A 23,749-nucleotide genomic window follows, 5' to 3' on the forward strand; every position below is an offset into this window, starting at 1 on the left:
GAAGAGGGTGGTGATCGGAACCGACCATTGCTGGCCCGGATCTCGGGTTTCCTGCCTCCACAGCTGTGAGAAATAAACGTCTGCTGTTTAGAAGTCGCTGAGTCTGTGGGGCTTTGTCACAGCAGCCCGAGCTGACTCAGACAATCCTCCTTTGAGACCCCAGGAGTGGGTTTGAGGGGCCCTGGAGATGCTGGGAAGGCCAGAGTAGTCAGACCTGCAGCCTCACTGAGGGCAGCCGGAGAGATTCAACCTCTAATCCTGGGTCTGGCTCACGGGCACTTGGGGAAGCGAGTACACAGGAGAGAAAAGATGGTGCAGAATTCAGCAAAGTCTAAACTCAGCCTGACCAAGAATCTGGAGCATGTGAGCCTAGAATGTCCCTGTTCTGAAGGGACACAGAAAGAACACAGCGGACTGGGTGAGGAATCCACCTGTGAGTAAGTGGGCTTAGGTGTGCTGTCCTGCCAGAGAGAGCATGGAAGTTGTCACCAGGACACCTGCCTTAGGGAGCTTCCCTGGGCCACCCAGCCTTAATGAGATGCTGCAGCCTCGTTACCCAACAACCCCCAGTCGCCAGGCAAAGACGGGGTCTTGAGTGGAATCCACATCTTTTCCCAGAGTCTGCTATTCCTACCCCCCTCAAGCTGCTTTCCCTGCCCACACGCCCTTTACAAAAATTGAGAAACTGCCTCAATGTCCTCATCTGTAAACTCTTCACTGTTTAGTTTGACAAAAGGAACTTTATTTGTTTAAATAATTTAAATAAAATTTAACTTAAAAATAAATGATGGCAGTGATATCAGTGCAATAAATAAATATATGTTAATACCTTCATTTAAATTAATTTAATTTTTTATTTTATTATGGGAAAGAAACCAATAAAAGAACAAAAAAGCGACTTAGAAAGAAAAGGAAATTCCATACTTAGTCACGGCAAAGCAGAGAGAACTGCCTAAAAGTTGCTGAACTAGGACCATTACGCCCTCCTTTCCTTTGGCTTTCCAGCTCTGCTAGGTTTTATCCCGGGGTTGGCGGGGGGGCAGGTGGTTATTATATCGTCCAGACTCATTACGTTATTAAAATATGTGGGCGGCTCCTCCTACATGCCCAGCTTGCCCAGTCCCTGGGCGGGGCCTCCCTGGATGCCTGCTCTCTGGGGGACTCACTTCTCCCCGACCGCCTCCCCTGCAGCATCCATGGGACGGGACACCTGGGGGGTCGGGGGAGCAGGGCAGACTCGAAAGGCAGGAGCTGAGGAGAACCAGGCATCTTCAAGACCACCCTCGGACCCTGTGGAGACTACCTGGCATCGCCTTCAATGAAGGCGGCTGAGAAGTGGTGTTTCCCTTACAGCCTGAACCTGACCACTGTCTCGCCAAACGAGTGAGCCTGTCCTTCCTTCCTTTCTTCCTTCCCTCCTTCCTTCCTTCCTTCTTTCCTTCCCTCCTCCCTTCCCTCCTTCCCTCCTCCCTTCCTTCCTTCCTTCCTTCCCTCCTCCCTTCCTCCCTTCCCTCCTCCCTTCCTTCCTTCCTCCTTCCCTCCCTCCTTCCTCCCCTCCCTTCCTTCCTCCCTTCCTTCCTTCCTTCCTCCCTCCCTCCCTCCTTCCCTCCTCCCTTCCTTCCCTCCTCCCTTCCCTCCTTCCCTCCTCCCTTCCTTCCTTCCTTCCTTCCTCCCTCCCTCCCTCCTTCCCTCCTCCCTTCCTTCCTCCCTTCCTTCCTTCCTCCCTTCCCTCCTCCCTCCCTCCCTCCCTCTCTTCCTTCCTTCCTTCCTTCCTTCCTTCCTTCCTTCCTCCCTCCTCCCTTCCTTCCTTCCCTCCTCCCTCCCTCCCTCCTTACCTCCCTCCCTCCCTCCCTCTCTTCCTTCCTTCCTTCCTTCCGTAGAAACTGAGCACCACCTTGGGCCAGGGGCTGCCCGGCCCCAAAGATCCAGCAGCAAGGATGGTGCCTGAGTTTCTGCTCCCCCCCCACCACCGTGACTTCAATCACCAGATAAAATGTCTGGGGGCATCGGTCAGGGGGCCCCTCCCCTGTGATCCCAGCTCCCGAGTGGCTCCCCAAGCAGCCGCTCCACCCCTGGGCTCTGGTATCACCGTCCTCCTCTCCCTGCAGTTACTGTGTGTGTGTGTGGGGGGGGGGGGGCCGGCGGTTCTCTACCATCCTTCAGGCTCCTGAGCTGTCAGCACATTGGTGACGAGGTCCCTGCCCTGTCTGAAGGCCCCGCAGTGCCCCGTGTTCTGGAGTGGACTCCAAGGCACTCATCACAAGGGAGCCGTCCAGGTCTACACCCTCTCGGCAAAACACGGGGATCAACCCCAGACGGCACAGCCGGGCCGCTCCCTGCCAACGGGAAAGCAGGAAGCAGAATAAAACTCGGGGACACGATCCCATGTTTCCTTTTGGCACCAAATGGGGGGGATGGTTTAGGAGGAACCGAGACACAGGAGAAGAGACGACAGGAGACTTCTGTGAGAAGTGGGTGATTAGCATTCTGGAGCCAAGATGAAAATGCAAACCAAGGGGGCAGATAAGACCCGGGAACATTCAGGACTAACATTTGGCTACACAGAGAGTCCCAAGTGTTTCTCTCTGTTGATTTTCCAGAAAGTCGAAATCACGATTTGCTGCGGACCTCAGTAATTCACGCACCCAAGGATGCGTTTGAGGATCTGAGGGCAGCAACCTCCAAGGAGGGAGGGTAAAACCAAAAGTCATATCTCAGCAAGAATGACTTTTCTTATCAGTTTGTGAAAGGAGCTGGGAACAAACCAACCAAGAGCAGACATTAGTCATCACTAAAAGTCCCTTTGGGTGTGAGTTTTCCTGTGTCTACCCTGTCACCAGTGCAAGCCAACAGCTCCTGCAGAAAGGGCAGCGTCCAGAACGAAGCCCCCAAGTAATTCCCATTGGGATGGGCAGTTCTGGCCAGGAGAGCCCCGGGCAAGTGTGAGGCCCTAAACCTTCCTTTCCCGCTAACGGCCGCCTAACTTCATCATGTCCTGGTGAATGACCCTCTGATTTCTCCCTCAGTGGGACCACCAGCCCCAGCTGGGCCGCAGGTACGGCTTCTCCTCTTGCCCAGGGACTCGCTCACAGGGTGAGGCTGTGTTCCATCTTATGAAAAGCACAGGCCGTCTTGCTGGTGAGCAGAGATGCCCACACAACCGGGACTCGTGCTCCAAAGGCAGGTCTGTCGGGCTCTCGAGGGATCTAGTGCCAGAAACATTTTCATAGGGGTTCCTGGAGACAGCCGCCCTCCCGTGGCATGGCTGGGCACAGCCCAGCCATTAGGCAGGCCCCACCGGCCCTGAGGACGTGGTCCTGTGGGAGCAGAGCCCCGGGGACATTTCTAGGTAAGAGATGAGGGCCCAGGAGCGAACCCACTGGCGTTTCACCCCCTCACCGTGGCTCACTCCAAAAGATGCAGGAGCCAGGAGCTGGCAATTCAGGGAAGCAGATGCCAACTGAGTAACACCTACGTGGGCCCCAGAGCGCGACTGGGAGCCCGGGGGGATTTGAACCAGACCAGGTGTGCTTGAGAGGGGAGTGGGAGGTCCCTGGGGAAGGGACTCCCCACTCGTATTCTCCCAAACCCTAGAATAGACACGTCCGTCCTAAGTTGGGGGCTGGGAAGTGTTCGAGTGGTACCCATGCAGGAACAGATGCAGGCAGGGAGAGGAGGCGGGGGTGGGTGCCCATGAAAGGACTCCCACCCACCCGAGTCCTTGGAAGAGTCCGGAACAGGTGGAGGGGCCAGGGAGGAGCCCCTGCAAGAGACCCAACTCCACACGAGCGGCAGGGCACAAGCAGGTCCAGAGGCCCGGGCCAGGGCCAGGGTTCCAGCACCAGAGGGGCAGGGGGGCAGCCTCGCATGCCCGAACAGGATGTGCAGCCAGGGAGCTCTTCCTGGTCTTCGGGTCACAGACACCTCCCCAGGCCGCCGGCCCGGGACCAAGGGGTGAGCTCGGCCACTTTGCCTTTGGAGGACGGAGCCTGTAGGTTTGTACTCATTACGCACCGAGGTCAGAGCCAACCGGACGCCCACCTCTCACCCCAGTAAAAGCCTCCCTGTAACATTTACCCCGCAGCACAGTCATTATTCTGTGACGATAGCTACAGCCTGGGCTTTTTTGTCTATGTCTCTGTAACATTTCCCAGGAAGGGTTTTGAGCGCTCAGCAACAATGCCCCAGGGATATGGCTGGTGGGTTTCCACGGCGGCCCCCAAGGCACCTGCGATGATGGTCCCCCGTTCCGCCCCTGGCCGGATTCCACGTTCCGACAGCATGTCTGTCACCGCTTCCTTCCATCACTGACTGCTGCCTCCCATGAAACTGATCAGTGCCAACGCTGGGCGAGCAGTTGGGTGGGATTACCGGGCGGACCCCGACCCCTGGGCCGATTACGCAAATCCAGCGGCCTGCGGGCATTTGATGGCTTAATTAGAAACACAAACAGCAAGCAGTGACAGGAAGTTTTCTTTTCTCAGTTTTGTTTTCTTACTTTCAACAGTGTGGTCAAGAGCCTGCAGGTGATTTATGTGCTCAACCTAGAAAAGGGCCCCACCTGCCCAGGGTCGGGGCGACACAGAGACATGGGCCACGGACCCAGAGCTGTGTGTGTGACCTGTTCTCGGACAAACCTGGCTTCCCACCCTGCGCCCTCCAGGGTAAGTCAGGCCAAGTCGTATCAACTCCAAGGACCTGGGCTCTCCCTCTGTGAACTGGGGCTTGTACTATAGTAACGAGTCCCTCTCCATCACCACCGCTTCAAGGCAGGCACGGCTCCAACAAGCACTCCTCACCAGAACCACCCGAGGGGGCTGACTGGCATTTTCCCCTGAGACACAGAGAACGCAACTACGGCACAGACAGGTTAAGTTACTAGCCCCCTAAAGGCACACAGCCCCTAAGTGGCAGAGTCAAGATGCAGACCGAGAAGACGGGCTCCAGAGTCCGTGCTCGTAGCTGGCATGTCGAGTTGCGCCGTGTCCACACCTGGTGGTGGGGGTGCAATCGGTGAGCACCCCCCGAGGACAAGGACCACCTCACAGGAACTGCCTGTGCCGGGCCTAGGTCACCACCGCAGGACGGGGGCCCCAAGGCAGAAAGCCTCCTTCTCCTCCTTAGCAGGTCCCTTCCGCTCAGCTGCCCGATTCCCACCCAGAGCGCCACTGTCCTGGAACCAAGGGGCGGGGCTCCCAAAGGCAGAGGCCGTGTGCAGGTGGGCACCGCGTGCTATCAGCTGAACCGTGTCCCTCCGAAATCCATCTGTTGAAGCTCTAATCCCCGGTACCTACAACTGTGACTGTATTTGGAGGCAAGGTCTATATTTCTTTTTCTTTTTAACATCTTTGTTGGAGTAAAATTGCTTTACAGTGCTGTGCTAGTTTCTGCTGTATAACAAAGTGAATCAGCTATACACATACATATATCCCCATATCACCTCCCTCTTGCGTCTCCCTCCCACCCTCCCTATCCCACCCCGCTAGGTGGTCACAAAGCACCGAGCTGATCTCCCTGTGCTGTGCGGATGCTTCCCACCAGGACGCAGGGTCTTTAATGAGGTGATTAGGGTAAATTATGAGGTCACTAGGGTGGGCCTTAATCTTACATGGCTGGTGTCCTTATAGGAAGAAGAGGTCAGGACACAGACACACACAGAGGGCCGACCCTGTGAAGACACAGGTAGCAGGCGGCCGTCTACACGCCGAGGAGAGAGGCCTCAGGAGGGATCAGCCCTGCCCACACCTGGATCTCGGATTCCAGCCTCCAGGACTGGAGACAAAAAATGCTGTTGTTTGAGCCGTGGGGTGGCAGCCCGAGCTGACCGATACACTGCAGAGCCCCACGACCTCGGCCAGTCCTCTGGACCAGCATGAATGACGGAGGCCGTGCCCGCAGGCAGGGGATGCAGGGCATGCACCACCTTGCCATTATGAAACCGGTCGGGACCGACAGCTTCATGTGTCCCACTCGGGGTGGGGTGGGGAGGGGAACTGATGCTTCCAGACCAGGCTTGCGCTGTGAGGGGCGAAGCTCTGTGCAGACCTGCCGGCCACCCAGCCTGTCTCTCCCACCTCACTGCCTGCTGCCCCTGCTCCCAGCCAGCCTCCAGGGCACAGAGCTCCCGAGGGCGCCGGGGCGTGCTGCCTGCCCTGTGTCTGGCTGGGGCCTGATGCATGGCCGTGAGCAGAGGTATTCGTTGGGGCAGGCGGCTGCGCAACTCAGGCACGTCACGCTCTGAGTCGTGGTCTCCGGACGTGGGGTGAACAGGGCAGCGGGTGGCCGAGTGACGGGAGCTCTGCGTAGAGCCCTCGCCATGGCCCTGCTGCTAGGTCACCGCGGGGGACGTGCGGGGCCCTTCACCTCCAGCAATTTGTGCCCCGTTCCTCTGCCTGAGACACCCTAGGCCCCCTCGTCCAGGAAACCCCTACATGCGGTACACAGTGACTCCTGCACTGGGGTCGACAGTGTCGTCTCCCCCCCTTCCAAATTCGTGTCCACCCAGAACCTGTGAAGGGGACCTTATTTGGAAATAGGGTCTTGGCAGATATAATGAGTTAAGATGAGGTTGTACTGGAGGAGGGTGGGTCCTCATCCCACGACTGGTGTCCTTATAAGAAGAGGATGCCCAGGGCACCATGGAAGGGATTTTAGGATGAGCGGAACAGCAGGATCTGAGTGGTGGAAGCTCTCTCGGCCGGCAGTGCTCGGTAGCGAAGGGGGACAAAACCAGGGCTAAGACCACCATGGCCTGTTGCCGTGGTCCAGGTGACATAAGAACAAAAGCCCAAACCAGTGGGGAGGGAGGGGGCAGATTCAGGAACTACTTAGAGGGAAAACAGAGGGGAGTCCGGTGGACCGGACGGGGCAGCCAGGAAGAATCTAGGATGGTCAGGGGTGACTGCTTCTCGTGCCCTGAGACGGGGACACACAGGAGGAAGGGCTGTTGGCCAGGAAGATGGTGTATCCGTTTTTTAGGGCTGCCGCGACAAAGCCCCACGGACTGGGGACTTAAACAACAGATTTATTGTCCCATTCCTGGAGGGTGGAAGTCTGAGATGGAGGTGTCGGCGGGTGGGTTCCCTCGAGGGCTGCGAGGGAGAATCTCTTCCCCGTCTTCCCTGCCGTTGCTGGAGATTTCTCGGCCATCTTTGGGGATCCTTGGCTTGGAGAAGCATCACCCCCACCTCGGCCTTCATCTTCACAGGCCGTTCTCCCTGTGTGCAAGTCTGTCCCCAGATGTCCCCTTTTGATAAGGACCTACTGGATTAGGGTCCACCCTAATGGCCTAACTTGATGACCTCTGTAAAGACCCTATTTTCAAATAAGGCCACATTCTGAGGTACGGGGCGTTAGGACTCTTAACTTATGGCTTTGGGGGGACACAATTCAGCCCGTAACAGATGGCAGCCTGGGGTGCAGCGAGGGGTCTGGGCTACCCGGGTGGGTGGATCCCGCACGCAGGAGGTGGGTCTGAGGGTCTGGGCAGAGGTCAGGGGAGAGCTCTGCCAGCCACCAGCACAGAGGGTTAGGGTGCAGGGGGGCGGGTGGGTGGGTGGTGGTGGGGAGAGAGGGCAGAACGTGGACACAGCCTGCGCCCGGGCAGTCTACCCGCACCGAGCCCACGTCTGACTCTCACGGAGGCCGTGAGCCCCTGGCCCCAGACCCTGACGATCCCCTAACCCATCTGCCGAACCGGCCAGGCAGGAAAAGAGGAAACAGAGATTTGGAGAAATAAAAACAGCTGTGTCTCTGACTGGAAGAGAAGAAACCCTAAACACAGCAGAGGGAGATATGCCCGGCCCTCCCGGGCCCCTGCGGGGTTTTATGGGAAACCGTGGACACATGTGGCAGGAGGGGGCTGGGGACGGGCAGGGAAAGAGGCAAAGTCCTTCTCTGACCTTGACGGAGAGATTCTCTGAAAGCCTCTGTGATTTCCAAATAAGATGCCCTTTAATATTTAAAGCAAAGATGCACCCCATATCCTCGGAGGCAATACCATCTTGAAAGGATCCTTTGAAATCCTTAGAAGGTGGAGCCAGGGTTATTTTAAGGTTAAGAACTCTTGTTCATTCAATAAACACAGATCCGGGGGCACCGTCTCTGAAAAGCGCGGGGCGGGGCTGTTGCCTGGCTTCGTCATGATAGTACAGCCCACGTGCTGTCCATCACGGGCACCACTGGTGGGTCTGGACAGAGCCCCATAATCGATCACGTGCGGATTCCTGCAGGGGACGGATGGATCAGCACACAAAGTAGGGTGAACAAAGGGGAGAAATAGCCTCAAATCAGTTCAGGTCAAGTTTGACTGCCAACGAGTGATGAGCACCCTTTCGCTTCTGAGATCTTTTCTCGGATAAAGGGGGTGGATCCTACATCGTCTGACGGCCTGTGGGGTGAAGAGTGGGGCATGGGAGTGGAGACACCCTGCCCTAAAGGTACCTGCTCCCAACCCTGAAGTTTGCAGAGAAGGGTTAACAGCAGAAAAGGAAGGAAAAACACGTGTGTGAAGAGGAAGCACAAGCAGGAGAGGCTGGGAGCTGGGGGCTCCGGGCGGGAGGAAGCAGAAAAGGACAAAGCTCCTTCCAGAAAGGGCCCGGCGGGAACGGCGAGGGCCACACAGGCGCCCTCCACAGACCACGGTCTTGGTGCACAGGGGCCACGGGCCATGGGAAAGGGGTGACCAGTCCCTGAGCAGTCCCTGGACCACGTTCATATCCACTCTCTGGCGTGTGTCCTCTAAGCCATGGACACCTACGGTTCCCTCCTCACCCCCTCCCCCTCCCCCGTTTGGCCAATTCAAACTGGTTTGTAGTCATTCTCATCTGTCACTGTCTTAAGTGTCATGGGCTCCTTTGTTGGTGCTGAAATCGGGGATCTCGCTTGGGCAGGGCAAAGAGCTGGGGCTCTCTTGGCTTGCCACAAGGAACGGAGCCGGCGACACCCCAAAGAACCCGCTTCCTCAGGGCAGGACGAGCACACACCCCTAGTGTTCATCCCCTCTACACAGTCCTTCATTCTACTCATTACCCTCCAATCAGCCCAAACACCAAAAAGATCGGAGACGGTCACAGGCGCCGACGGAAAGGGGAGGAGTGCAGGCAGTCCCCGAGTCCGTTTGGTACCACTGCTTGCTGGATGGTGGCCCCCAAGGGAGGTGAAACCTGCAGTTTGGACCCATGCCGTTCACAGGATAACGCTTGCGGTTCCCCAAACAAAGAACCATTGCCATGACAACTGTGGCGTCCCAGAACTCAGGGACTATTCTGAGACACTAAGCCGTGAGCTCTACCTTTAAACGAATTTGATACGATTGGCTTTGACCGTGGTAGCATTCTCTGGCAAGACGCGTGAGCAGCAGACGGAGGGAAGTCTTCCCACGGCTGACACTCAAAAAGCCCCCACGAGCGACATCTGCTCGGGAGACAAGAGGACGCAGTGGCCCGAGACATGTCATGAGCGAAATAAGGAAACGGAAATGGCAGGTCTCAGGCCGGGAGCGGGCAGGATCCCTGACCCTTCAGCCAATGGCTCGGGGCAGGTGGGAGACGCTGCCGACATCCATGGCTATTTCACGAGAGAAATGCTGAGCAGAACCACCTGGGAGACGTCCCTTCCTCAGCATCGCTGCAAAGACCCCGATGGAGGGCAAGCGCCCACGGCAGCCGCCGGCACCCTTCGCTCTCACCGTTCTCCCAACTTCTTGCCAGTTCACATAAAACTTTGCTGTTGTTTGAGAACATCCCACGGGGCCAGGATGCTAAATGGCGACGCCGAGAAGACAAAATTGGGTTTGTTCCCAGCACCAGTGACCTGTGGTCAGCACGATGGACAAACCATCCTCACCGACACTGGACGGTCGGTGACAGAAACACGTGTGGCCAGAAAGACGGCAGGGTCTGGGCGGGGGTAGGGGATGCAGGGCTTCAATACAAAGCATGCCTTTGACGGAATGAAGAGAATATACTTCTAAATATGTCACCCGACGTTTACTGGATGCCCACTCTGTCCCAGGCCCTACAGGCAATGGACACCAAGGACCTCGTTGCCAACCACAGGTGTCCCTAGCTCTGAGCGACGGTGGTGACTTCTACTGAAACAAGCCAGCCGAGCAAGCATTTAGAGGCAGGACGTCCTCTCTTGGGGCCACAGGCATGGCCCCCCCCCCAATGCTCTGACTGCCTCTTAGCCTGGTCCATCTGAACACTGACAAGTGCCCTTACCCCCCCAGCCTTGGAGAATTCCAGAAGGACTCGGAGCCCTTCACACCAGCTTTGGTGCTGTCTGGGATCTGTCCACCTGGCGGAGCGGATCTAAGCGTGGCCCCAGCGAGAACTGAGCAAACATTATCGCCTGCCCCCCACTCCCACCCCAAGCCCTTGGTCACACAATTTTGTCATCACTCTTCCTCATCGATATTTTAGTATCTGTTCTGGGCACCAAAAAGGACATTGATAAATTCGTAACAAAAGGAGCAAAACACAGTGTTCTGAAATTTTTTTCCCCTTCTGGAGCACATCCATGTCGAATTTGTCTTCCACTAGCTGGAAAACTCTACAAGAAAGCAGGGCATGTGACGGATAAGAGGCAGAGTCGGAGACCTGGGCTTGAACCCCGACCTCACCCCAGCGATGAGCATGGGATCCTGGGGAAGTCATCAAGCTGCCTGAGCCAAATTTCTGTAGGAACCGCCTACTGTGCTCACCAGCACTTGGCACCTGCCCTTCTCTGGTCCAGCATCCTTCCCCACCCCGCTGGCTGCAGGGTGACCACAGAACCTAGAACCGGCCATCGGCCAACAACGAATGATGGCACCGTGATTTAAGGGAAGGGCTGGTTCCCTGCCCTCAGCCCAGCTCTGGCCGCACCCTGCCCCTCCAGGCCGTGGTATTTTTCCAGACTTCCCTTCCCAGCTCTCCCGCGGAGGACCCCCGTGGACTTCCCAAAGTTCTGGTCCAGGGGAAGGAAAACGCTTTCTGGGTCTACTTATCGTCCTTTTCCTGGAGACGCCCCCATCTGGGTGGCCTCCTTGGTCAGGGCACCCCGTGTGGCCAATGGCCCCAGGGATGAGTGTAAATTGATGTCTGTTTTGTGCCTGGACCCGGATGACTGAGAACTTGACACTCATCACCCCATGAGCCAAGACAGGATGATTTTCTCTTCTTCGGCCTCCCTTCTGACCACCTGATGCTCCCTTAGCATCAATGTGTCCCTTCTAGCTTGGCTAAAATCGGCACCTCTTCTGTGCCCATGTGGACAATTCTTCTTTCTCGAAAGCCACCTCAAGCGTCTTTCCACTCCCTCTCATTAAACCCAGAATAGAAACCTTTTTCTGCATTCAGTCGAATTCTACCCCACACAGTCTTCTAAGCCCTCAGCCTGCGTATGAGATCAAACACTTGCAAAGCCACGAAGAACTTCAAGACAAGACACTTAGTTCTCTCTATTTGAATTTGGGCTCAGCTCTAATCATAAAAGAGCCCCCAGTGCAGCCGTGGGACAGAGTGGAGACAGCGCTCACACCTGCAGTGGCTGCTGAGATCAGGAGAGAGGCTGGGGCTCCCCCAAGGTCCCACAGATGAGTCCAGCTGGAACCCATGTCCTCCTGGCACTTGGCCTAATGTTTCTTCTGGTCCCACTACCCAGCCACCTTCGCGCCTTCCCGACAAGGAAGCTTCCTGTGCCTGTTTCCTGACATAGTTGAGATGTGCACCCTCCAGGTGGTTCTACGCCAGAAAGTCCAGAAATTCCGGGGTGTGCGTGTTTTCCCTAAAGGCCACGTGGGGCTTTGCCAGGCTTGCTGAGAACGGATGGGTCCTTAAAAGCAGGACACCAGGGGAGGGACCCCCTCTCCTGGCATCAGGACACCAGCCTGACGGGGACCTTGTCTGGGGTCCTGTAGTCGCGCCGAGGCTTGGTGAGTCAGGGACCCTACAACGGAAGGTCGTAGGTGAGGGGTCAGAGCAGAGCCCAGATGGGACACAGCACTCTCGCTACGGTGGTAAAGGACGGCGAGTGGTCCAAAGCCTGGTCTCGGGAGCACCCCATAGAGCCCAGGGGACCGTGCACCCCGATTTCTGGGAAATAAGCTTCTACTCTGAATGCAGAAGGGAATCCTGCAAACGGGAGAAAACGTGGCAGGGTAGGGCCCCTGCTGGGAGAACCACGGGGAAGGCGGGGGTGACCCACGGAGGAGGCAAAGGTGCCCTGGGAAAGGCGGTGGGTGGACAGAGGGCCGCAGGCGGGTGGGCCAGCAGCCGTCTGAGCCGCGTGGAAGCGGCCCAGGTGGGCGGCATCGAGGAATTTCCACCTGGAGGTGGACGGGTCTTCCTAGTGCGGCCTGGGGGTGCGTGCCTGGGGGAGCCGAGGGCCGTCTGCTCTGGCTGGTCCTTCGACCCCACAGGGAGTGCCCCGGGCTGGGGTGAAAAGATGCAGCTCCTGGTGCCACTGACCGAGCGGAGCAGCCTTGTGAGAGCCCTGGCTCTCTGAATCACAGGTTCCCGTCCCCAGAACGTGGGGCCCCGGGTCGGGGTCCCACTGCTTCCTGATGACGGGCATCCTGCTGGCAAGGAGGCTTCTCGCCCCCGCCCCCCAACTCAGGCCAGGCACGGGACCTCCTGGGGGCGGCCTGGGTTTCTGGAGGCGTCTGTAAGGTTCCTCTGGACTCCTTCACGTTCTGAGTCTGGGTTTCCCTGGGGTCACCAACTGTCACCCCCTCAAAAGACAACTACTTCCGAAAACACCCCGACCTTCTACAGCTGTCACCATGAAGACTGCGGGGGGAGGGCGCGTGCAAACCTTAAGGCAGAGGTGACTCTCCGAGGAGCCTGGCCTGTCCTCTTTTCAGGAGGTCCCACTAGACCTTCTCCCCAGACGTGGGAATTAAGGGTGGGCAGTGCGTTCCAGAGCCCTGGTCTCCTTCGGCTGTACTGGATCCTTTATCTGTGACACAGATGCACTTAACTCACTAGTGCTAAAGCAGAGTTTGAAAACCACCCCCTAGAGGGACATACTGAGGACCAGAGTTAGGGCACAGGTCAGCCAGCATGGAGGAGGAGGGGGAGGGGGAGGTGGTCGAGGGGAAGGAAGAGGAAGGGATCCTGAGGGACGAGCAGGTGGAGAGGTGCTGGGTGAGCCAGAGGTAAGTACCACTGTTCCTCGTCCTACAGGCCACTCGTTAAGGCACATCTCGGAGCAGCAGGGAAACCGGTTTTCCTGGATGAAATGGCTCAGATAAAGAGCCCAGGCTGGAATTGGCCAAGGGCTGCTCTCCTTGGAAGGTCCCGTCACCGCTGTGCCGGCTCTGGGACGGGAGCCTGCACCAGCTCCCGTTGACCTGGTGTCAATGGGAGACAGACCGGGGCCGGGGCCACTGGGCTGGTGGGTGCAGAGGGGGCATGGGCTCGGCAGGCAGAACCCAGAAGGTGCTGGTAAAATCAGCCAAGAGCACTGGGGGTGGGGGAAGGACGGGTGCCCTCGGGGCCCTCCTGGAAGGTGGCGGCTTGTCCGCGGGGAAGTGCTCCTCTGTGCGCAGCCTTGGGGAGCTGCCTGCCGACCCCCCAGGAGGCAGGACTGCCGGTGAGCGGGGTGAGCGGCAAACTCGGGAGGGGAGAGGGAGGGTCCAGGATGCACAAAGGGTCAAGGACAGCATCGTGGCAGCTAAGGGTGGCTCGGTCCAAACCCCAGCTCCCTGTGACCTCGACGTGGAACGCATTTCTGAGTCTGGGAGCCTCACTGTCCTCATCTGTGAAATGGGGACAGCAACAGTGCCACCTCGCTGGCAGGGACCGAACAAAAGCAGTGAGTGCGATCCAGGCATGAAAGGGCACTGACACAGCACTAACTGTTTCTGCTGTTCAGAGCAAGACAGCCTGTTGCCTCCTCCTCCAGGGAGCCATCCCGACTCTACAGCCCATTGGGATTCGCTGCCTCTAACGCTGGCTTCAGCCCCTCCCCACTCCCTCCCACAGGCATAGACATTCTCCATCTGCAGGGAATCGACCACCAAAAGTCCAGCCCTTCAGCTGGGACACGATGTCCACCAGGAGGACAGTCACGGCGGGAGAAGAATGGCGTCGGGTGGAGAAAAGCCAGAGCCCGGCCGAGAGGACCCGGGGGCCGGGAGAGGGGAGGGGAGGCCCAGCAGAGCTGCAGGAAGCAGGATGAGTGGCAAAGCCAGGGACCCTAGGGCACTCACTCACTCCTTCCCGCTCTCGGACCCACTTCCACTGGGTCTGAGCACAGCCTCAGAGAAAGGAAAGGATGGGCCTGGGCTGAGACGTGTGTCCCAGGACACGGGCTCAGAGGCCGGGTCTTGGAAGCAGGTCCAAGGATCACATGCAGTGGGTGCTCGGGGTCGGAGAGGAGCCCCCCTGGAGAGGGAATGCAGAGGTGCAGCGGCCTGCAGTCCCGGGGTGCCTTCCACCTGTGCCCGGGACCACCCCGTCAGGACCGCAGCTATGGTTCCCACACGGGCCGGTGTCCACCCTGCTGCAGGGGCCTTGGGGGTCGTTCCCGTAGTTGGTCGGGGGTGGGTAATTGTTACAGGGGGTGGGCAGGGGTCAGACTCCCTAAATGTCCAGCAGTCGTGTGACAGTCAATGAGTTGTGAGTGACCCTCCAGACGTTCGTAGAGACGCAAAGCCTGTTTATCTGAGCATAACCTCCCGCCCACCCCGACTCAACAGACACACTGCCTTCTGCACGGATATTCACTGAGTTCTCCGGAAATGCAGCCGCTACGTAAGTGGAATAGCGTTCGTGGTGTTTGGTCCGGAACCTTGCCAAGCACAGCTCACGATTTCAGGAAACCGCGGCACCAGTGGCTGGCGGGCCCTCCTGGGGTCACAGCTGCCCGAGGCGCTCAGGGACATGAGGCTGAGTGCGCTTGGAGGGGAAGAGCGCCACCCCTGGCCTGGGCCCTGCTGCGTGGGACACCCTCTCGCGGACGCGCAGGCCACCTCCCCGCCCATCCCTCTCTGCCTTCCGCTCCTTACAGGACAGTTAGGATGTTACGCCGATTTTTAAAAATTCCATGTGTGTGTTAGGTTATGTTCTCTATGAATCTCACTCTCGGACAATGAAGGCGGTGCTACGCGATAATGGTTATAAAAGGCGCTGGGGCCTGAGGCGCTCGGGAGCCACGGCACGGGCAGGTGCTCACCTTGAAGGCAGTTGTGCAGAGAATGTGTGGTTGAGGCCGGGGGGAGATGGGGGGGGTCTCTGGGGCTCCCGCTTGTCTGCAGGGGATGGAGTCGGGGAGGGGTCTTCCCCAGGGGCCCAAACTGCACAGGAGCGGGAAACAAATAGCCGAGAAAGGCTCAGGTTTGGGGACCAGTTCAACCCAGAGGACGGGGAGGAGTAGAAGTGTGCAGGCAGAGGTGGGCGGATCCTCTGAGCACCTCTGGTGGGACACGTGCTCCGGCAGCCACGTACATCCCCTGCACGGGGGGCCATCACAGCCGGGGACCCCTTGGAGGACGCGTCCCCAGCCCGGGCCTCCACCAGGCAGCGTTCCAAGGCCGCATGCATGTGAAGGGGCCAGGGAGAGCCCCAGGGGCAGAACACGGGCAATAACGACAAAGCAGGGCAAACACACCGGGCACAGGAGGTCAAGGCCTCACGGCCGCTGCTGCACCCTCTCGGGACCAAGACGACGAGTGTCCCCGGGAGTCCAGTGAACAGAGCATCTGGGACAGACCAAGGCCACCGTGGATCCCCAATGGACACTCACCAGACATCAGGGCTGGGAGTCGGCCATCCCGACAGAACACAAGAGCAACCCTCGTGCGGGTCACAAACGGGCATCCCCTTAGCTTGCGTCCCAGAGCATCAGCTATGTTCCAGGATTTGGGGATAAAGTCGGAGACAGCTATGCCTGGGGGAGGGGAGGGGAGCTACAGCAGCGAGCACATGACCACACACCCAGAGCGGGACGATGGAGACCCCGGGCGGCACACAGAAGAGGGGGGCTGGCGGCACCGGACACGGCAAGGAGGGAGCCACGCGCACCCGGCTGGACGAGGCATCCGGCACGGGTGGCCCGCCCGCACCACACAGCTCCCTCAGCCCCGAGAGGGCGGTGACACGGGAGCAGAATCAGCCGTGACGGGGCGACAGCGGGCTGCTCGCATCTGCTCAGGCTGCTCTGTCTGCTGAGGCTTTATCACGCCTCCCTCCCTCAGCAACTTGCTTTGAAAATATTCTCTGGGCATCCAGGCAACAGCTGTGAGGGCCGCATCATTCTAGGGAACAAACTAGCCCAGCTTTCCTTGGGAAGGCTCGTTCTGTAAGCTCACAAGGGGAAGACTCGGCAGTGCCGACCCCAAACGAGCCAATCTGATGACATGAAGCAGGTTAGAACGGTGGGTTTTCCCCAGGACCTGCCGGCTCTGCATGCAAACAAAGGATGCCGTGCATACTTAATATCATTGCTACGTTTCATGGTAAGTAGCATATTTTACAGTCCAAATGCCAGGAAATCTGAATGCTGCTTTCAAATCGGATCTATTTTATTTCACAGCAGGTGAATAGCTACCAAGCAGGTATTATTATTATTTTTTAAAGCATCATGGCTCCATATCAGCACAGATTTTACATTCTCACACATAAACACACACACACCGCCCCCCCCAGAATAATGCATTAAGAAATCTGTTTGAAAACACCTCCCTCTCTTCATCATCTATACATAACTAAAACGTAATTACATAGCCACTCCGTCTCGAAACCTAGCAACAGTATCCAAGCGATCCTTGGGCGGCTCGTCAGACACCCAAACTCACACATCAGCTCAATGGACTTCATTTAAAAAAGCAAAACCTCTCGCTTCTCTCCCCGTAGCTGCGGAAGGACAAGATATAGGAAAACAAACCTTGTTCCGCTGAAGAAGAACAACCCATGTCATTTAATCCATCTGACACTGCATCTCCCCACAGAGCCAGGCAAAAACAAAAATAACAAAGGTGGTAAAAAATAGGTTATCCCAGTCCAAAGCTCATCAGCTTGCAACATGCTTAATCTTTGCATGACTATTTCGGATTCGAGCTCCCCAGCTCCCCAACAGCCTTGCTTTGGGGGACCTCCATCCTACAGAAGCCATCGCAAATGCTCGATGGCAAAAGCTTTTAAGACCTGCTGGGCTCATGGACTCAGCCGCAGCTCAGCAATGGATGACAACAAGCAAGATTAACTTGGGTATTCACGCTCGCTTTTAAACCATCACTTTCTCTGAGTAAGCAAATGAGATAACCAAATGGAGGTCACGTTTAATTTTTTTAAAGAGGAAGGGAGTTTAAAAAAAAAAAAAAAAAAAAATGAACCACAGCTCCGGTGAGCAGCAACATACATGCTGGCCGGGCTGTGAACAGAACGCTTCACGACAAGATGCAATCTCTCTTTTAAAGGGATAGGGTTCTATCTACACGGCGAGCTGGATCCACTTCCGGATTCTACAGACCTCGGAGGGCCCATGAATCACCTCCTGTGTTTCAATACGGTTAGCGTCTTCCCCTAGAGCCACAGCGGAGTTTCCTCAGTGCCCTGATTTCTCGGCGGGGCACTTTTGTGTCTGGAAAACGAAGGCTGGCTCCACGAAGGTGGCTTGAGGCGGGGGGGATATTCGAGCCGTTAAAGGGACTTTTTCAGAAAGGCATCCCATTGATTAGGCTGCATGTAGAAAGTCAGGAAAATGTGTAGCATTTCAATGTGCTCACTCTGAACACCAAAATCAACCCCACGCCTAACTTGGAATCTGGGGGATCCTTCCACCATGTTTACCTTCAGAAATGCAACCCAACACGATTTAGGCAAAGGTGAGTCTTACCTTCATTTCCTCTGAGTTCAGGATCCTGACGTGTGAAGCTGTGTTCTCCAGAATGGTGTCCCAGCCCCCACTGAGCCCCACTAAATGTCTGATAAACACAAGCCTGCTAGCAAGCACCACGGGCACCTCCTGACAGAGGCAAGAGCCAGCAGCCTCAGATACAGGACGTGAGTCCCCATTCTTCTGGATTGCTGCTATGCTGCGGTACAGCTTATTAAGTCAAATTTTGCTGAAGATCATAAGGTAGAAATACGGCCCCTGCCCCATCCCTCTCCAGCACCCCGACCGTGATTCCTGAGGCTGCAACAAGAGGCAAACGGCCTGTGAAGTTCCCCAGCAATCATACCAGACACCTAACACTCAAGAGTCCGGGGGCAGACGAAAGATAGCCCTGACCAAGAAAGACTCTGACAGCACCCTCCCAGGTCACAGGGGTCAGGGGAGCCAAGCCACAGAAGCTGGAGCGGAAAAGCCATGTGGCCAGGGAGCCTCACACACGACCAACTGGAGACCCCCAATCTCATGTGGCCCCAGGAAGACCTGCTGTGTGGGCAGAGAGCACTGCCCCCAGCACGACCCACTGCCCCCTGCCCCCGCCCCTGACGATGCTTGGGGGGCAGAGAACATTCCACTCGGGCAAACACATCCAAGCCAGGAATCGATTTGCCCACAAGGGCTCGGCTCCTTGACACCCCACTCCAGGTGCCGGGAAATCGGGATTTTATGTCAAGAAGAGCGGGCGGGAAGGGGCTGAATGCGGAGTGGGAACACCGGCGGGGGAGGGGGTCACTCATTCAACGGACATTTACTGAGGCCCCACTGTGCGCCAGGCACTGTAACAGCCCAGAGCGACAGTCATACAGCAATGAGAGTGCCCTCCAGGGGGTTGATAGCAGCCCCCAGAAGACGTGTCCGAGTCCTAATCCCTGGATCCTATCATGGGGACCTTATTTGGAAGTAGGGTCTTTGCAGATGTAATTAATTTCAGGATCTCAAGGAGAGATGGTCCCGGATTTCGGGTGGGCCCTAAATATAGAGGCTGATGGCCTTACCAGAGGAAGCAGAGGAGATCTGAGACACGGCAGAGAGGAAGGCGGTGTGAAGGAGCAGGGAGGCATCTCCTTGGCCCCAGGAATGCCAAGCACTGGCAGCTACCATCAGAAGCTGGGAGAGAGGCAAGGAAGGAACCTGACCTGGAGCATCCAGAGGCAAACAGCCCTGCCGACACCTTGGCTTTGGACTTCCAGCCTCCAGAACCGCGAGAGAATACATTTCGGCTGTTTGAAGCCACCCAGTTGGTGGCATTTTGTTATGGCAGCCCCATCCTCGTGTTCTGTGCAAGCCGACCAGAGATGGGGGCAGGGCAGGCAGGCCTGGAGGGTCCCGGGAAGCAGAGGTAGACTGGGGCTCAGAGGTCCAGCGTCAGAACTGCTGGAGGATGGAAAACGGCGATGGCAGGGGCCACCCCAGACCTCCTGGGTCAGGTTCTCGGTGGGGAGGGGCTGCTCTGAGCACCTGCTTTCTACACAAGCTCCCCAGGGGCACCCACACCTGGCACGCGCTGCTGGCCACTGGGGAGCCTCGGAGGGTTTCTGTCGGCGCATCAAGAACAGTCAGGAACAGGAAAGTACTCCCCATCTAGGGGATCGACTGCCAGAAACACAGAAGGCTGGCTGGGGTGGGGGACGAAGAAGCAGCCGAGGTGCCTGGGGACGGGGACATGGGGGAAGCGGGGTGGATGCAACAATCACAGAGGCCGAGTGCATGGGGAGCTGCTTTTCTGAGCAGACGTGCGCCGTTCTCCCTGGGACAGCGGTTGATTGGCAGTTCCCGGTTTGGAAGGTCCGGGGTCTGCGGTCCTTTCAACAAACTCCTGAACCCCGGGGGCAGGGAGGCAAGGAGGACATCGCCCTCTGTGTCATCAGCTCCTAAAGGGCCAGGCCTGGGACAAACGAATGTTTCCGAAGCCCCAGATGAGCAGGGGGCCCAAGGGGAGAGAATGCACCAAGAAATGCTCCTGGAAGGACGGCGGCGGAGGGGAAAGAGGAGGCCCCTTAGGAACTTGCCAGTTCACCTCCTCCCAGGCCTTCCAGGGGTGTTCAAGCACAGCACAGCGGGGAGAAAGGCTGTCTCCGCCTTTCCCGGAGGCGTGAATTCTCCTCGAGACTGGAACGAACTGGGGGGCAGGGGTGTCGGAGTTCTGGACCAATGACTTCTGAGGTTTTCCTGTCAGAACTCTTCCCTTCGGTCGCCCCACGGAGGTGGCTCTATCCCCAAAGCTTGTCCTCCTGCCTCCTGTTCTCTGTCCCTCCTCCAGAGAGCAGCTTGCAGGCCGTGTCCTTCCTCGGCAAGGCCTCCTGAGGACCCTGACCACGCAGGGGAGAAGCGGTCCCGGTGCCCTTGAATATGTCACAGTGGGAGAGAAGCATCAGGCTAGACGTTTCTCTTTGAAATGTGAAAACTAAATGTGGAAGCCAGGGAGGAATCAGGACTAGGAGAGAAAACAATGGACTCCATAGGTGAGGGCTTAACCTGGGCCTTGGATGAAGACAGGGAGGCTCTAGGGCAGGATTTCCCCCCTGAAAACTCACACACGGGCGGTGAGAGGCCTGCCTGAGCCGCGAAGCCTTTTCCGGGGTCGTCCTGACGGCACAGCTCGGGGCTGCTGGTCTGCAGGGCCCGTACCTCAGTCCTAGCCCTACTGATTCTCGGATGACCCCTCTGCAGCCCCCAGGCCCAGCCTCACGCTGCCCCCGAAGTGTCCTCCTCCTCCCCTGCCCTCTCAGCCCACCTGGGGAGCAGAGTTCGGCGGAGCGATGCTCAACTCTGGCCGCCACAGAGCGCTAAGCCTGAACCAGGAGGCCCAGAGGAGAACTTCCTGTGGGACCATCCCCTGTCAGCGGTCTGGGACCCAAGAACCCTCTTCTTCCCTCTCCCTCCCTCCACCCACGCGTCCAGCCCCGGTTCCAGCGCCAGCCTGTGTGAAGACCCCCAACCTCCCCTGCCCCAGCCTGCGTTGCTGCCTGAAGCCCTGGCGTGCAGCCCCCTGTTCTAGGCTCACAGGGAGGCAGGGAGACTGGCGGTGAAGAGCCCAGAGCCCCCCAGAGTCATGTGAGCCTGGCTTCAAGGCCTGGCCCAGCCAATCACTCTACCACATGGTTCTGGGAGAGTCCCGCCTGGGAGATGCCACTGGAGCCCTGCCCACACCCACTGGCGCTCAGTGCGCCGGGTACGTGGGCCACTTGCCCCTACGGGCACCTGTGTCTCCCCGAGGAGGGTCCTCCCTGGCACGGAGCAGGCCTGAACTAACAGGAACTTGACCTGGTGGGTAAATATACAAGTCACCTCGCCCCTGGGGTGAGACAAGGCCAAGGCGCGCTCCCGCGACACCCCCGGAGGTCCTGATGGGACTGGGTCTCAGGTGCCTGCGGTACCTGCTCGTTAAGGCACCTGAGCTGGCGTCCTGTCCCTTCTAGACTTACTCTCCGTGCTCCCACTGCTGCCGCCTGGCACCACCTCCACGGCAAACCACTTCCCTCAAATCCTTGCCTCAAGGTCTGCTTCGGGGGAAACTCAACCCAAGTGCCACGTCCCATGTCAGCTTCGTCCTTGGTCACACGCAGACAGCGACCACATCCTTGGAGGAGCATGTGATGCTGGGCTCGCAGGCTCAGAAAGGGTTGGCTGTTTCCCTGGGCTTATTCCTTCCCCCAGAGGCAGGGCGGCTTTCTGAGATGGCAGGCACCGACCCGCACGCGGGACTTAGCCAGACTCACACGGGGGGTGGGACAGCGCCAGACCCTCCCCCCCACCACGCCCAGCATCCAGCCTCGCCGGTAACGAGGGGAGATGCAAAGCTGGGGGGGCCTCAGGGCACAGAGCAAACAACCGGGTTCAAACCTCGAGGTTTAGTTAACACGACGCTGAATCGGGATCTTAGGATGGATTTACTGTGCGTCTGAGAATGAATGCACTGAGTGACATCTGCACCCACGAGGGACCCACAGCTTCCGTGCCCTTCATCGCCTCTCTGAAATTTTCAATAGAATCCACTTAAACGGCACAGTTTGCTAGTTCACGATCACAGATGCTGAGTCAGACGACCCAGAGGAAAGCAGAGGACTCTTTTTTCCCCTTCTTTGGAGATGCTGAAAGGACCCGGCAGGGAAGCAGATTTTCCGTACTATCCTTTCCCTTTGGGACACGCCAGGGAAAGCCCACGGCGCAGGTAACGAGGGGCATGGATTGATAGGAAAAGCCACCCCGCATCCTCACTGAGCCCCAGGGCGTCTACAAAGGTACAGCAGGCAGACCTCAAACCTCAATCCCCGCACGATGACACACGGAAGTCGCTCGCACCCACCGTGACTACCCCATCTCTCGACAGGGCAAGCCCTTTACAGTTTAAAGAAATCATTGATTCGATCGGGTGAGTGGTAATTAAAATGTGTTCACCCAACAAACAGGTATTATTTTTATAATAAGAAAACCTGTTTGTAGAGAGGTGTTTGCATCCCAGATAGGAAATGGGAGAGACAAGCCAGGAACCTCCCCGACCTGGGTTTTAACATGGGCACTTTTTGAGCAGGATGGGTTCATGGCTGGGGTGGGGAGGGGTATGAATGTGTAGGGCAGGGCTTGGGGGCAGGGGGTGGAGTCCCTAGTTTCTCTCGGCTCCCTTCCGACAGCTGGGTAAGGAAACCACTTCACGCCTCCCCCTGGCGTGTGGGCCCCAGGCAAGGGAAAGTGAAAACAACGAGGGTAGGTAGCCCCAAGTTTGTCACCATCGCAGAAACTCGGAGATCCAGGGGTCCTTGGGGCCATTGACCATCCCGCGGTCGTGCTTGGGGCCTGCACACCTGTCTTCTTGGATGCCTGCCCCGCTCAACAGAGCTCCCATTCCCTTCACAGGAACCGGTATTTTTACACCTCAAGCCAACCCTGTCTGACTGTACTGCTCTCTCGTCTTAGGGGGGTGGTGGTTAGAGTTGTAGAGCTCAGTTCATTTCCTAAAGCACTTTGCGGGCGTGAACTCGCCCATCTGCACGATGTGCTTAGGAAGATGCTGATGTGGCCGTGGCAGAGGCCCGGATCTCAGAGCAATTAGGAGGTCCGCCCCGGCTCGCGGGAGGGCTCGCGTCAGCATCGGGCGCAGCCTCTGGGGGGCCCCGATGCTCGGCCCAGGGGACCGGATGAGGCAAGCAGGCATCCAGCTCCACATCCTTGTGTGATTCTCAGGGGCAGGCGGGCGCCCGCCAGACACTCGACACGGCAAAGACTGGACAGCCAAACACACGGTATCGCTCGCCCCCAGCCCCAAACTCAGGGTGAGGGGCACAGGCAACAAGACACAGACGCCATCTGGCTACTTCTCCAGGCGCCCTGGAGCCCCGCTGCCCACCCCACCCCCCCCGATGGGATGGCACCATCTTGAAATCTCACCGCTGCTGGTCCAGTAGGATTGCTCCCCGCTGCATGTCCTGTGTAAGCCCGGGGCTGGAGGAAACAGGCCAGCGGGCTCTTCCAAGATGCAAGACTGGGCCCAGCCGCCGGCAGGGCGATGGGAGAGGGGAGGAGCCCCAGAGACAGTCCTCCTGGTTGGCACGAGGGGTACTAGAAAGGGGAGTGGTCATCAGCAGACAGTGGGAGGGATGCAGAGGAGGGAGGGGAGGGGATGTCCCTGGCTCTTTCCTGTTTCATGTCGTTGCCATCTCTTACTTTGAATGGAATCATGTACGTTACAGAGTCTTCCCATAAGCCCATCTCCATGAGTTGCAAAGTGATCTGGTTCTCTGGATGGCGAGCAATGCCCTGCAGCCACCGCCAGCGTCCTCGCCTGACGTCTAAGGTTTTCCTTACCCCAACCCTGCCAAGAGTTAAGAAACCGGAGCAACAGAGGCGGAGAAGATGCTAGCACTCTGCTTTC

General features: G+C 57.7%; 1 protein-coding gene across 1 annotated transcript in view; it reads right to left on the minus strand.

Annotated features, from left to right (window-relative positions):
• SHANK2 (SH3 and multiple ankyrin repeat domains 2) overlaps nt 1–23,749 on the minus strand; it is a 457,530-nt gene that overhangs the window by 309,459 nt on the left and 124,322 nt on the right. The gene's annotated exons all lie outside the window — the stretch shown is intronic.

The sequence above is a fragment of the Eschrichtius robustus genome, chromosome 11 (assembly GCF_028021215.1).
Source record: "Eschrichtius robustus isolate mEscRob2 chromosome 11, mEscRob2.pri, whole genome shotgun sequence".
NCBI classification, from domain to species: Eukaryota; Metazoa; Chordata; class Mammalia; order Artiodactyla; family Eschrichtiidae; genus Eschrichtius; species Eschrichtius robustus.